The sequence below is a fragment of the Lissotriton helveticus genome, chromosome 4_1 (assembly GCF_964261635.1).
Source record: "Lissotriton helveticus chromosome 4_1, aLisHel1.1, whole genome shotgun sequence".
Classification (NCBI taxonomy): Eukaryota; Metazoa; Chordata; class Amphibia; order Caudata; family Salamandridae; genus Lissotriton; species Lissotriton helveticus.
The window spans coordinates 1,765,156,589-1,765,171,916 of NC_136063.1; positions in this window are offsets into that span (position 1 = coordinate 1,765,156,589).

Here is a 15,328-nt window from a genome sequence, read left to right on the forward strand (position 1 = left end):
TATAAGCATATGCAGCTATTAAAACCTGATAATATGTTATATTTATATGTTAGTTGGCATTAAATATTATATGTAAGCGTGTACTCTTTGGAAATATTAGTAGAATTTTAGTTAAAAAAAAATATATTTATGGATTTATCATTCCCCAGATATTTGCTAGATGTATTGACTCTAAGCCATGTTTACAAAAATCTTTATGCAGAAGTTTCATGCTGATGACACAACCAGAGTTGGCTCGTGGAATGAATTGAAGTAACCATAAATAAAGAGCTCTCCTTTCTAACCTGAAATTCCCATGCACCAACAGCATCACTAAAGTGATGCCCGTAATCCCATTTTGATCAGTCTATCGACTCTTGTGCCCCTTATTCATAAAGGGAAGGTCTTTTGTTTTAAAATAAGTATTGCACTTGTGTTGGCTCTGACTACCACCAATCATTTTTTAATTACATTGGTAGGATTGCTGCAAACCTACCACTTTCTCCTTCAAATTCTTGAGGTGTTTGAAGGGCGGGGAATATATTTGAGGGGGATTTAACACCAGGAACTAATGTGAGATAATATATTTGGCATTCTGAGTAGGTTTCATATCTATACACTAACTTCCCATCTACAGTCATAGACATGGATTATTCTGAGTGAGTGTTGGGGGAAGGACCTGACTTGTCTTTGAGCAACGGGTAACAAGAGTCTGGTTTTGACTGTATACCATGCTTCCTTCTATGCACTGAGGATAAATTCCTATACACCAGCGTTGCTTCTGAGTGCAGCCAGGTTGCTTTTAAACAAAATATGAATTGCACAATTATGTTGCACAGTGAATTACCTGTACAGAAAACTCCTGATATATTCTGATTCGGTTGAGGTCGTTAACTTCAATTTGTGAAAAAAACTGCAAGTTATCCCTCCCTCATCAACGAGAGCTGTGTTTTGCAACCAGTGCTTAATTTGAGTTGTGTTTTCCTGTACTCAAACCAGCACTTAGTTTTCAACACCAGTGCTTGTGACAGCTGCCACAATGTGGCACTGTCTGGCTTATTTGAGATGACCACAACAGGTAAATATTCATTCAATAAAATGACTATTGCCTGCCTCACAAGCCATTCGCATACCTTTTGGGGCCTGAAATAGTCAGACTAGTCACACTTGTGGGAGTGTGATGGTTAGTTATTGTGTTGTTTCTATTGTTTGCAGCATAGTTGGGGCTCTGTGTGTTGCAAGGTGCAGTGGCCATCTGATGAGAGCCCCGGCACTTATAATTTTACAATTTAAAAACTGGCTGCAACTCTCTGATTCCCACAACCCCCATTTTTGTGAACACCCATTGAGCAATTTCTCTTTTAATGGCATGCTGATTTATCGCTACGGGTCCCCGTGCTAGTTTCATTGGCAAATAGAATACTATGCTTGGGGATTTGAATTTTTTTTTTTAAACGCCCTCCTATGTCGACACACTCACTCTACTTCAGAATATGGACACCCACTGCCTTGTGCAGAGGTTATCGGGGCCTCCGCATTCAGCAGGTCACACGGCGAATGGAATTTTTTCTAACTGTCCCATGTTAGGCAATATCACTACTTTACCGCTTTCATGGTCATTACATTGGGGAATCTTCTTTGACATGAGCGACCTTTCCGCTAACCACACTGCAGTAGGCCACCCCAGATGGATCTTTTTACGTAAGTGGCATAATATTTGAGCAGACGAACTGGCTGGTCTGCTACAAACTTCTACTTCTACTGAATCGGAGGATCTGGATCTTGAAGTGGTGCAGTACTCACGTTTGCTGAATACAGCTGCTCATGCCTTGGCACCAGTGAAAAGGTCATTAATAAAAATACACAAACAATCTGCACATTGGTTTTCAGATAAACTTAGAGCAGCTAAGCAACACTGTGTCAGACAGGAGAAAAAATTGGTGAGCCTTGTTCTCCAAGGAGGAGAAGTTCACCTATAAAAGGTGTATAGCTGACTAAAAAAAACGGATTGTCCAGGAAAAATCTACCTTCTATCTCTCTAAAGTAGAAGCAGCATCTAATTCAACTGAGGAGTTGGTTGTGATTGTCCAGAAACGTACCTCAGTCACCATTAAAGATAGCAAAAACCACAACTCAGTTTTCAGTGATTCGGTAGCAACAGCATTTAGGTAGAAAGTTGAGCTGTTTTCTATAATTGTTCCGCATGGTTGCAGCCTCTGTCATCTGACATGAAGGTTAGTGCCAGCCCACATTTAGATAGTCCCCTTAGTTACCTTGTTCCATCTTCCTCAGAGAGAGTTACAGCTATGCTCAGTTTAGCTAACTCGGGGTCGCTTTATGATCCGTGACCGCCCAAAATTGCAGCCTTAGTGGCTGACACTATTGTTCCTAACATTACAAAAATGTTTCCACCACATGTGCAGCTAGGGTCAGTGCCCATCAAAATGGAAAAAGGCACTTGTCTTGCCACTCATTAAATAGTTACCAACCGATATCCTGCCTTCCACTTCCTGCCAAGATGATTGAAAAGACTATGAAGGGCAACTGGTTAGCCATGTTCAGGTTAACAACATAATGGACTCAACTCAATTTGGAATTTTGGGCCAGGCACAGGACTGATTCAGCCCTCTTAAATACTACGGAGGAAATTAGGAGCGCTCTAGATAATGGGGGTAGGGTGGCCTTGTTCCTGCTGGACCTATCAGCAGCCTTTGATACAGTGAATCATGGGCTGCCGATAGGGAGGTTGAGCAGGATCGGGGTAACTAAGGGGGCCTGAAAGTTGCTAGACTATTTTCTCCATGGAAGGGTACAGTCAGACCGACTTGGGGATTTTTCATCTCACCAAAATTCTCTGCCCTGCGGTATTACCCAGGGTTTGGCAATCAGTCCCACTCTTTTCAATGTTACGTTATCCGCTTGGCAGATTTAATCAAATCTTTTGGCTTCACTTTAACCTCCTGTGCTGACAACACACAGATAGTTTTCTCATTGGGTAGTGGAGCTGAACCTGAAGGTACACAATTCTGAGAATGCATGTTATCTGTTAGTTCTTTGATGGCCAGGAACTGCCTGAAGTTAAATTCAGGTAAGACACCTTACTTCTGGCCCCCGTAGTGGTGACCATCATAGCTTGGTTCTCTCACTTTGCAAATGAGGAAAGCCAAACATTTTAGAGTAATCCGAAATGACAATCTTTCTTTTTTAGATCAGGCCAAATCAGTCACCTTGGCTGCATTTTATACCTTGAAACTTATTAAAAAGATTTTTCCTTTTATACCTAAACATTTACAGAAAACCGTAGTCACCTCCTTGATGATGTCTAGAATTGACTATGCAAATGACCTACACCTAAATGCCCATCAGCAGGTGCTAAACAACTTGCAACTAGAGAATACAGTGATGCAGACCATTTTAAAAATCCCAGGATCTCACTCTGCTGCTGACGACATCAAAAAGCTACAGAGAGTGCTTTTTAAGGCCCTCTGCATTGCCTACAAGGGCTTGCATAACCAAGGTCCTGAATTTTTTAAGAACAGTTTTAGCCAGTACTCCCTTTCTAGATCCGTAAAATCTGCTTCTGCCAAATTGGTATCTGTGCTCAGGTACGAGTGTGCCTCCTGGAGTGACAGAGGCTTTGTTATTAGTGCTTCTAAAGCCTGAAATAAACTTCCTTTTTACATCAAATCATTGCCAAATTTGCTGGTTTTTAGGAAATCACTAAAAACTTGGCTCTTTAGAACTTCCTAAATATCTTCAGGAGTAACTCTCATATAGTCTTTCAGCTAGTGCCAAGAAGCCTGTGGGCATTCAAGTGCTTAATAAAACTTCTTAACATAACATAACATAACATTACATTTCACTTTTCAAATTGAACTTTTAATTTATATTTTTTAATATTATTTCCAACCCTGTCAATTTTAATGTGATTATGAACTTCAATCTCATTAGCTCTATAAAAAAATTCACAACTGCAACACTACCTTCTGAATTGTATATTATTTAATTAGTTATTTAAGGTGGATCCACAAATCCACCACAACTTTACACTCGGGAGCCGTGCTGAGAGCCGCAATAGGGGAGCGACTCCTACCAAGAGAGGAAAAAAATATTTAATGCCCCCACTTATGTAGGCCCATTTCAGCCCTGGGGACCCCATCCCAGGGGCCTGCATTTATTTCTTATTTACGAGGGGGGCTGTGTGGCCCCCCTCCGGGGTCAATTTTAAGCCCAGAGGACCCCATCCCGGGGCCAGGCAGTATCCTTTAAAAATAATGGGTTAGGGGGCGTCCGAGGCCATCCTACTCAGGCCGATGCTGCTTCAGGGACCCCATCCCCCGGGGAATGGCCAGGTTGTTGGGGACCGTGGAGAATCATCAAAGCCCACGCGGTCCCAGCCAGCTCCCCGCCCTTGCGGGTGCAAGCATTGCTTTGGGCAGAGAGAGCTGCAAAATGCAGCTCCATCTGCCCAAAAGCAATTTTGCTTTGCTTCATGGAAGCTAGAGCATCCTTTCTGCTCTCACTTCCATGAAGCAAAGTAGTGTTTGCTATGGGATGGTGGAAGCGCATAGCAAACTACAATGTCCCCGGGTGTTGGTACCCCAGGACATTGCTTGAGTCGGCCCTGGGGGGTGGTGGTCCCCAGGGCCATGGAGGGTTCCTGGAGGGGGTGGCAAGGCCTCCCTCCCATCTTATATATAGCTGGGGAGGTGGTGGTCCCCAGCGCTAGGAGTCCGTAATGGAGCCTGGTCTTTACTTATTTTATGCCCCAAGGATTTGGCAGTCCCCGGGGCTGTGTGGGGGTGCTAGAGCCCCCCATGCATGCTGATATGTGGCAGACTCTGGTGCTGTGGGGGCTGTACGTCCCCCCAGTTTTAATGAATATAGCCCCTGGGAGGTGGTGGTCCCAGGGGGTTTGTGGGGGGTAGGAGTCCCATGCCTTTTAAAAAAAAATAAAGCCACGGGGAGGAGGTGGTCGCTGGGGGGGCCCTCTTGCCCCCGCCTTTAATAATATAGCCCCCCGGAGAGGTGGAAGCCCCCAGGGCTACATCAGGAGGGAGCCCCCACGCATATTTTTTCAAAACAAAGCCCCAGGGAAGTGGTGGTCCCCAGTGCTGCAGGCGGGGCCCACCTGGCTCTCCATTTCATGAACATAGCCCCAGAGAGGGGTCAGTCCCCGGGGCTTCAGGGGCCCATGTGGGTCCCACATACATTTAGATCATTGTCCCCGAGACCTGGCCCACCGGGGGCTTATTAAAGAAAATGATTTGCAGTAGCCTGAGCTTTGTTTTTTTTAATTTTCGGTAGGATTCGTGGACCCTATGCGACTCCTGCCGAAATTCTTTTTAAAAAATGCTTTCTTGGGCCCTGGGGGTCTTATAGTTGCAGCGGTGGCAGGAAGATCTGAAATGGCTCACTTTCCTGGCCGGAGGTACAGTGCTACAATGGCGGTTAAATAGAATTTTAAAAAAACTTAGAAATTCACTGAAAAATAGTAAATGTAGTTAGGCTCACATTTCGTCCAAACGATATATACATGCATTGCACACTTTCTTTCGCACTATCATGTTTTCATTCCCCTTTTTTCTTTTGTGAAAGGACCTTATGAGCTATGCAGCCTTAGGCATACTGATACTTCTGACACAAAAGGTAACGTAAGCAGTTTCATATTCAACTGTATAATCTAGCTGTCAACTTTGCACATGCAGGGCTGAATGTTACATACTATGGCTTTTTATCAGCCATGAGGTGTGACTTTATGAACAGCGTGATTACTTACGAGGGGCACACGTTTGAATACTTGCACACTTGTGTATCATATGCCCTGTAAAGAGTCAAAAAGCCTGTCTAGCCTGTGCTAGTTTCAAATCTGCTCAATGGTTCACAATGCATACTGGGAAAAGGTGCAAATCGTGCTTGTTTTGTACATTATTGCACACAAACGGGCAGATTTATGAAGGCCCTGCGCCGCCGTTGCGTCACTTTTTCCCATGTTAAAAGTGACGCACCGGCGGCGCAAGGCCTTCATAAATCTGCCCCAAAGCATCTATATTGGCACACACCGCTGACTATATTATCACTTGCTACTACAGTAGACCCTTTGTTCAGTAATGAATTATTTTTTCTAAACTAGAAATATTTTTTTGTTAAAAAAATATGTAGCAATGCATTGTTGATAAATGTAATTTTACGTGCAGATATTTCTATGGCCTTGTATGGCTTTGCAACGAAATTAATGCATGGCAGCTGCCTGTAATTTGTTCTGTTACTTTTCAACTTGAGAGGCATTCAATGGGTGGAGCATATGCATTTCCATGCATCTACCCATGTATTTCGGTGCGTTCCCACATTTGCAAAGACCTGTAAAATGAAAATGCGTCAAAATGATACACCTTCCCAAGTGAGGCGAAACAAGGAAATCTAACTTTATTGCTCCTCGTTATTTCCTCTTTTCACATGTGCTGTATTCTGCACATACACAGAGGGAAATGCCTCTAAGAATTGGTTTTGTGTGGAAAGGTGTCCCTTCCAGCACAAAAACGATCCTGCCTGTAGCACAGACTCCTATGCACTATGTATTGTACTTAGGCTGCGCGCATTGCGCTAGCGCAAGAAGAGAGCAAACATGCTCCATATATTTGTGCATTTGGAGCATTTCTGCCCTCTTCCTTTCACATAACACAGTAAAGCAACTTTGCATGCTACTTTGTGTTGAGAGAAACTTTACTAAGTTTTCCCCCAAGTGTTTATGTTCCTTCTGCAGGAGGAGAAATATATGACTCTAAAAAAGGAAGCCCTGTATGTGGTCTTTGTAGATGTCAAAACTGCATACAATAATATAACTAGACATCATCTTTTTCAGCAGTGACTGGATGATCAAGTTACATTCACAAAATTATGCATAGATAAGATGGGCAAAAAAACAAATAATTTCACAATGACCCGGGAGTTAGACAAAGTTGTACATGAGCCACAACTCTCTTTGTTCTGTACACTTTGCAATGTGGTAGCACATTTGAAGCCTTATATCAATGATGCACCTTTACTGCTGGATTAAAAAATAATGAGATCATAATACATGGGATTCTGGTATCTCTGTATAAATACCAGTATTTCATTTCTTTTTAATCGGCGACTAGTGATGCACTCAGCCTTCAATTATAAAGAAAATACCTCAGAGCTTGACTATAATAGGCTATTACAGTCATGTTCTGACGTCATAATGCCTGCTTTCAGAGTCAGCAGCCGAGATAAAAGGCAGGTCAGGTCACAAAGCATAATTGAAGTAGCTGTATAAAGCAATGAAAATGAAGCACTGATTTTCCTTCTTCTGCTGTATTTTTCTGCATATAGTGAAAAGCAGAAATAACACATTTATTTACTCTCCTTATATAATTAAAGAAAATGTCGAATATATCTGCTTGTTTCTAAACATTCCTAGCTACTGCCACTTTTTTAAAATGATTTGTATTGACCTGTTTCTAATATCATTTTGCAACAAATATCTAACTGATTTCATTTTGCACTAGAGGTTCTATTTTTATTCTTTGTTCTTGCAATCTTTCTCTCTCTTTCTTATGAAAGAGATAGGCACCAAGATTTTATGTGGTTTGGGGAAAGGTGAGAGTGTGGCCATGTATTTTATGGAATAAAGTACGCACATCATACATGATAAGGATATTACAAGTCACAGCAGAGTACCATAACCTTATAAAGGAACTCAGCCTTCAGCCTCATTCCTCTATATGGATATGTAAATGTAAATGTATGTATACTTGTAAAGCGCACTATCACCTTTCAGGCATCCTGGCGCTGTATACGGCTGTGGAACCCTTCCTGGCTTTCCCTGTGAGATGCTCCCTACTGGGCACCCCCAAGGTGAGGCCAGGCATCCTAGCGCTTTCGGGGCCGTTGTTGATATGAAACTACTCAGTGACTTGCAATACCTTTATAATGAACAGCAAGGGGTATTTTAATCCTTATATTATTTGCGGATGATACCCTGCTAGAATCTCACACTCCGCTGCTCATACAATTATAATAAAACACATTCTCTCTAATTTCTCCAAAAAAACAAGTTCATGAATTATACCCGACACAGAAATTTCAGAAATGCATTATATGAATGAATGAATGAATGAATGAATGAATGAAGGAAATCTTATATTGCGCAACGTAGCCCAAACAAACGATATAAAATGTAATATGAGCCGAATACCAGATTACAGATAGGCCTCTGAGAAAAACCATGTGTTTAATGCTTTCCAGAAGAGCATAACAGATGGTTGTACTATTAGATCCGAGGGGAGGGTGTTCCACAACTTCGGGGCAAGAGAAGAAAAAGCCCTCCCTCCCCACCTGGCTCTCCATACCCGGGGACAGACAGAAGATTCTTGTTGGAGGAGCGAAGGATTCTGCTGGGAGCGTAAGGGACCAGCAGCGATCATATGCCTTCTGAGCTTGCTCCAAATAAGGCCCCATGGACAAGGCACAGGATCTTAAAAGAGATCCTGGCCTGAATCGGAAGCCAGTGCAAGCTCTTCCAAGCTAATGTGGCAGAGGAGCGACTGGGGACATCAAGAACAAATCTAGCAGCCGCATTTTGGACAATCTGCAAGCGCTGAATCAGGCCCTTATTAATACCTAAATACAGCGTATTGCAGTAGTCAAGACTCGATGAGACCAGGGCCATCACGATCTGCTTTCGAGCTTCTGGGGAAAGGTAGCGAGTTCTCTTTCTCAAGATCCTGATTACACCACAGCAGGTGGAAACAGTTCTGTTTATCTGCCGGTCCATAGAAAGCAAGGTGTCAATCAGCACGCCCAGATTCGGGGCGAATTTCGAGGGCAGCGGGCAAACTCCCAGGGATGGAGGCCACCAGTCGCTTGACCAAATATCCTGATCTCTCCCGAAGATCAGGACCTCAGTTTTCTCTCCGTTTAACTTCAGTGAATTCAAGATCATCCACTATGAGACTGCCTCCATGCAGTTCCTGAAGTTAAGGGCGGAGGTGCTCACCGAGTGGGAGAGGGAAACCATGATTTGGGTGTCGTCAGCATAAGACAACACCTCCAACCCGAAATATCTTACCAGCCTGGCAAGTGGACCCACATAGATGTTAAAAAGTGTGGGGCTCAAGGCTGACCCCTGCGGGACCCCACACTGCACAGGTTTGGCGGGGGACAGGTACTCTCCCAACTTAACCTTCTGTTCCCTCTGATTAAGAAAGGAGGTCAGGAGGCTCAGTGCTGGGCCCTCCACCCCCCATCTCCCTAAGGCGACTTACCAGAATAGGGGGAGACAGGGTGTCAAAAGCTGCTGTCAGGTCGAGCAGGACCAGAAGAGTAGTCTGGGCCCTATCGACCTTTGAGCGGATGTTATTTACGACCACCGCAAGTGCAGACTCGGTGCTATGGAACCTTCGAAAACCATGTTGGGAAGGATACAACATATCGGAGGTATCAAGAAAAGCAGTCAGATGTTGGTTAAGATGTACCTCAAGCAACTTTGCTGTGGCCGGCAACAGAGATATTGGGCGAAAATTCTTTAGTATCTCAGGATCTAGAGTGGGCTTTTTCAGCAGGGGCTTAACCACAGCCATTTTCCAAGAGGATGGAAAAACGCCTTCAGTGATTGCACAGTTCATCACCTCTAAAAGGTGAGGCAACAAGACTATCCAACAGTCCTTAAGGATCTTAAGGGGACAGGGGTCCAAAGAGGATCCGGATTTGATTTTGTCCAAAAGCAGGTCCAGCTGCTGAGAGGTGAGAAGAGGGAAGTTAAGCAGGCTACTAAAGGGTTCATTTACCCGGCATTCTATGGGGGGCAGGACCGGAAGGGCTGGGGGACCCAGCTGGCCCTTCAGAGCTTCAAGGGTGGAGTGAATATCAGCTATTTTTGTGTGAAAGAACGTAGAGATCTTATCACACAGCTCTTGGGAGCCCACTATAGGATCTGGTGTTTGCAGGGTACAGAGGGAGTCTACAATCTTAAACAGTTCCCTTGGGGAATTAAGAGAGGCTGTTACGCTAGAAAAATAGGCCTTCTTTTCCTCAATTACCTTCGCTTTATACTCTCTAAGGAGGAGTTCATGTTGTTCCTTCTCCTTAGGATCAAAAAGAGTTCGCCAGAGCCTCTCCTGTTTCCTACATCCCTGCCTTAGTACCCTAAGTGTTTCTGAGAACCAGGGAGCCGAGGGTCTCTTTCTGGCAGAGTAGCACTGTAAGGCGGGGACCAGGAAGTCCACTGCTCTTGCAATAGAGTTCGAGAGATCAAGGGCAGCGGCGCTGACATCCCCTGAAGGAAGTTGCATAGAATTAATCATGAAGGGGGCCAGTGTGTCATTCTTAATCCTCATGTAGTTTTGTTTGAGTTCCTTTTTCCTGGAGTCAAAAGATGGAATGGAAGAAAGGTGAGATTTTAGTTCGAGAGGGACAGCCATTCGGTCTGACCATGCAAGGGGAATGGGGGGACCTGTTGTTAATCTGGCGTCATTAGAGAAAACCCCATCCAGTGTGTGGCCAGCTAGGTGGGTAGGGCTGTCCACCAGTTGCAACAGGCCATGTGAGGCCAGGGAATCCACCAGGGAAGAGATGTCACTGGAACCTAAGTTTTCCAAGTGGAAATTCAGATCTCCCAGAACAGTCAGGTGAGGTCTGCCAAAAAACGGCTCTAACATTTTCAGCAGATTATGGCAGAAAGCAGACCTTGGTCCTGGAGGCCTGTAAAGCAAAAGACCAGGGAAACTGAGGTAGAGGAGGTAAGAGAGAAATAGGTGGCCTGAAAGGGGTCAGATGGGGAGGAGAGGGGTTTAATACGGCAGATGGAAGAGACCTTGTGCAAGATACCCAGTCCTCCTCCCCTACGACCAACTCTATCCATCCTGGCTAACGCATAGCCCTCTGGAATGGCATTCACAAGCTCAGGGCCAACAGAATCTGAGGCCCATGTTTCTGTAATGAAGACCCATGCGGGCTTCCTAGCGGAGACAAAATCTCTAAAAGCAATATTGTTATTTACTAGGGATCTTGCGTTAATAAGAAAGCCAACCTCGGAGGTTACTGAGGGCAGCTTTTGCTCTCCGAACGGGCCCGCTTATTACAGAAGTCAGGAATCTTGGGACAGGTGTTTGTGATGTAACAACTACAACAGGGAGTCCCAAGGAAAGCCTCAGGGGGGAGCTTATGATGGCAGGATAGTCTATGGGGCTTAAGTGCCAATAGATCCTGGAGGAAAAGAAAGGATGTTGCTTGACGGGCATGGAAGTTTAGAACAGCCTCCCTGGCCCCTGGCCCGTCCTCAGCACGGACAGGCGCAGACGGGCTGGACTTAGGCGCGTCTTTGGCGCGCGCCCGCTGTGCGCATCCGCTGTACGCGGAGAAAGCCATCCAGCCTAAGTAGGGAAAGGAGCCTCGGTGTAGAGCCCCGCGTGACCCTGTTTCCGCCACTCAGGGCAGGGGGGGGAATGTTTGCCGACGCCCTCCACAACAAACAGCAAATCCCGTGGTGGACCAGTGCGCTGGCAGGGCAAGAATGAAAACAGTTAAAGCAGGTAAGAGGCACAAGTAAAATACGGTGCACACAAGGAAAACCACAATATTTTTAAAAAAGCGATTTAAAAGGACCACATTGCAGTCATGTAGCCTGAAACAGGATTTAGCAGCAAGTCATCGTATTCATGGCTAGATGCACATAAACAATTTTTTTTTTTAAAAACAGGCTGAATTTCAGCCGGCCAGCCTAAATAGGGAAAGGAGCCTCGGTGTAGAGCCCCGCGTTACCCTGTTTCCGCCAATCAGGGCAGGGGGAGGAAATGTTTGCCGGCGCCCTCCACAACAAACAGGAAATCCCGTGGTGGACCGGGGCGCTGGCAGGGCAAGAGTGAAAACAGGTAAAGCAGGTAAGAGGCACAAGTAAAATACGTGCACACAAGGAAAACCACAATGTTTTTAAAAAAGCGATTTAACAGTTACTTGCTTGAAACGGTCACAGATAATGACTATGTGTGTGTTATGTTACGTTCAGATGCTACTTAAAGGAAACAACTCTCTAAAACACCACCCTGCTAATACAATGATACAGGGCTACTATTAGATCTGTTTAGAAAGCAATGGGCAATGCTATCTAGCCGGGTCTAGCTGAATACAAGATACATGCTCAGGCAATGGCCTGTAATGGTTCCAAACTTTGGAATTTGTTAAATGTTAACATCTTAAATAAAACAAAAACACACTTTTAAAAATATATTTTGTGTCTAATTGATAGTTTTCCTAATGTATATAAACAAGAAAAGAGAGGTCAGATCTATCCCCTGATCAATCTAGGAGAAATCTCTACAGACCACAATTCAAGGAGTCAGAACAAGGTTAACACACCCGATTTGGGTGGTAAAGAAAGCCCTCACACACTGACCTAGTCAGTGTCATGCTTCATCATCGGGCCCCACCAAAGAGGCCGAGTGCCTCTTCGGTGTGCTACGACGCCAGAAAGACTGCGGAGCTGGTTGTGTGTGGAGGGCGTGCTCTAGTTTACAGTGAAATGTTAAAAGTGCCTAAAGAAAGGGTATCAAAAACAAACTTTAATGACTGATCCCTAAGGCACATAACAAAGAGTATTAAGTGTCTGTATTTAATTGCCAAGGTTCAGGGTTGGTAAAAATACAGGATATACTCAAATTAATCTAGTCAACATGTTTCTGCCATAAGGGTGGTTATTACCAAGGCATTCGTCAGGACTAAACCCCGGCGGTATGGGCTCTCTAATCACCCACCCTAACCTGGGGACGTGAAAGTGAAAATTATAAAGGTGAAAAAAGTGCGTAAAAATGTGGGAAGAGTAAAATACTCATTCCAAAAATACTCCGTAAATTTGGAGTGTCACAGCACCTGTAAAGAGGAAAACAGAGACAAACATGAACATTAATGATAAAAGCCTTTCTGAATTGTCATAGTGCTCCATGATATGTGGTTCAAATGGTGTTCCCAAAGTAATCATAGATTTTAAGCACCATCCAGATAGCCCCTAGAGGATGATAGCGAGTAACTCTGGGAAGTGATGTGCTAGAGGTGTGCTATTTACAAAAAAACGAGTTAGAAAGGGGGGATTAAAAACACAAATGCGTGTACTCCTTATGAAGGGATCAATGGACCTCAAAGGTCTGTGCCCCTCAAGTTGGTATCAGAAGGTATAGCTCTCACTTTCAAAAGGGGCGCTACTAGCACCATGGGTCTCGGGAGGGGGTCGGAGTGACCTGGCACATCCTAAAAGAAAGAAATGGTACAGTAGCAATGGCCTGTGCATGAGCGGTTACTTAGCTCTCTTAGCGGTGGAAACAGCGATGTCGTTTTCAGTGATTACTCACGCCCTCAGCGCTCTCGACCCGCTGCAAACCTGGTTGTGGCCTCAATGCTGGACCCCGTGGATGGAGAGCCGGGGCCGGTAACCTGGTTCTTGAAGGGATCCGTCGCGTGTGCGACCTGTTTCCGGGTGGGTGTGTCAGGCCGAGAACGAGGCTCGAGACGCACTCCGCCCACTCCGGAAGGCTCGGTCTCAATTCGAAATGAGGCTTGGATGTCGGCAAAGTCTGTCGGGCAGAAGTCCTTCTATGTAATAAGGACAGAGCTTTTGGGACTAGTTATGTTGCGCTTGTGCCTGAAGTAATAGCTACAAAAGCGCCAGATTAATTATAGTTATTTCGATGTTAAAATATTAAATATTCTAAAACAAACTTATTGTAATACACTACATTAATCTATGGGCAATAGCCCAAGGGCTGGAGAGCAAGCGAAAGTGGCACTGGAATGGTGTAGGACCAGGCTCTGAATGTCAGAACTGCACCAATAAGGTATAGCTAGCTACTAAATGAGAGTCTCAGGGGATGGAATTGCAGGCTTTCTGCCCGACAGACTTTGCCGACATCCAAGCCTCGTTTCGAATTGAGACCGAGCCTTCCGGAGTAGGCGGAGTGCGTCTCGAGCCTCGTTCTCGGCCTGACACACCCACCCGGAAACAGGTCGCACACGCGACCGATCCCTTCAAGAACCAGGTTACCGGCCCCGGCTCTCCATCCACGGGGTCCGGCATTGAGGCCACAACCAGGTTTGCAGCGGGTCGAGAGCGCTGAGGGCGTGAGTAATCACTGAAAACGACATCGCTGTTTCCACCGCTAAGAGAGCTAAGTAACCGCTCATGCACAGGCCATTGCTACTGTACCATTTCTTTCTTTTAGGATGTGCCAGGTCGCTCCGACCCCCTCCCGAGACCCATGGTGCTAGTAGCGCCCCTTTTGAAAGTGAGAGCTATACCTTCTGATACCAACTTGAGGGGCACAGACCTTTGAGGTCCATTGATCCCTTCATAAGGAGTACACGCATTTGTGTTTTTAATCCCCCCTTTCTAACTCGTTTTTTGGTAAATAGCACACCTCTAGCACATCACTTCCCAGAGTTACTCGCTATCATCCTCTAGGGGCTATCTGGATGGTGCTTAAAATCTATGATTACTTTGGGAACACCATTTGAACCACATATCATGGAGCACTATGACAATTCAGAAAGGCTTTTATCATTAATGTTCATGTTTGTCTTCTGTTTGTCTCTGTTTTCCTCTTTACAGGTGCTGTGACACTCCAAATTTACGGAGTAATTTTGGAATGAGTATTTTACTCTTCCCACATTTTTACGCACTTTTTTCACCTTTATAATTTTCACTTTCACGTCCCCAGGTTAGGGTGGGTGATTAGAGAGCCCATACTGCCGGGGTTTAGTCCTGACGAATGCCTTGGTAATAACCACCCTTATGGCAGAAACATGTTGACTCGATTAATTTGAGTATATCCTGTATTTTTACCAACCCTGAACCTTGGCAATTAAATACAGACACTTAATACTCTTTGTTATGTGCCTTAGGGATCAGTCATTAAAGTTTGTTTTTGATACCCTTTCTTTAGGCACTTTTAACATTTCACTGTAAACTAGAGCACGCCCTCCACACACAACCAGCTCCGCAGTCTTTCTGGCGTCGTAGCACACCGAAGAGGCACTCGGCCTCTTTGGTGGGGCCCGATGATGAAGCATGACACTGACTAGGTCAGTGTGTGAGGGCTTTCTTTACCACCCAAATCCGGTGTGTTAACCTTGTTCTGACTCCTTGAATTGTGGTCTGTAGAGATTTCTCCTAGATTGATCAGGGGATAGATCTGACCTCTCTTTTCTTGTTTATATGCAATTGACTGGGGACTGAGAGAGTGTCTTCTTCTCCCTACCTCTCCCTTTGTTGTCCAGTTTTCCTAATGTACCACTACTCCTGACTATGGTGTTGCAAATGAATTGTGCGCATTTCGTTTGCAAG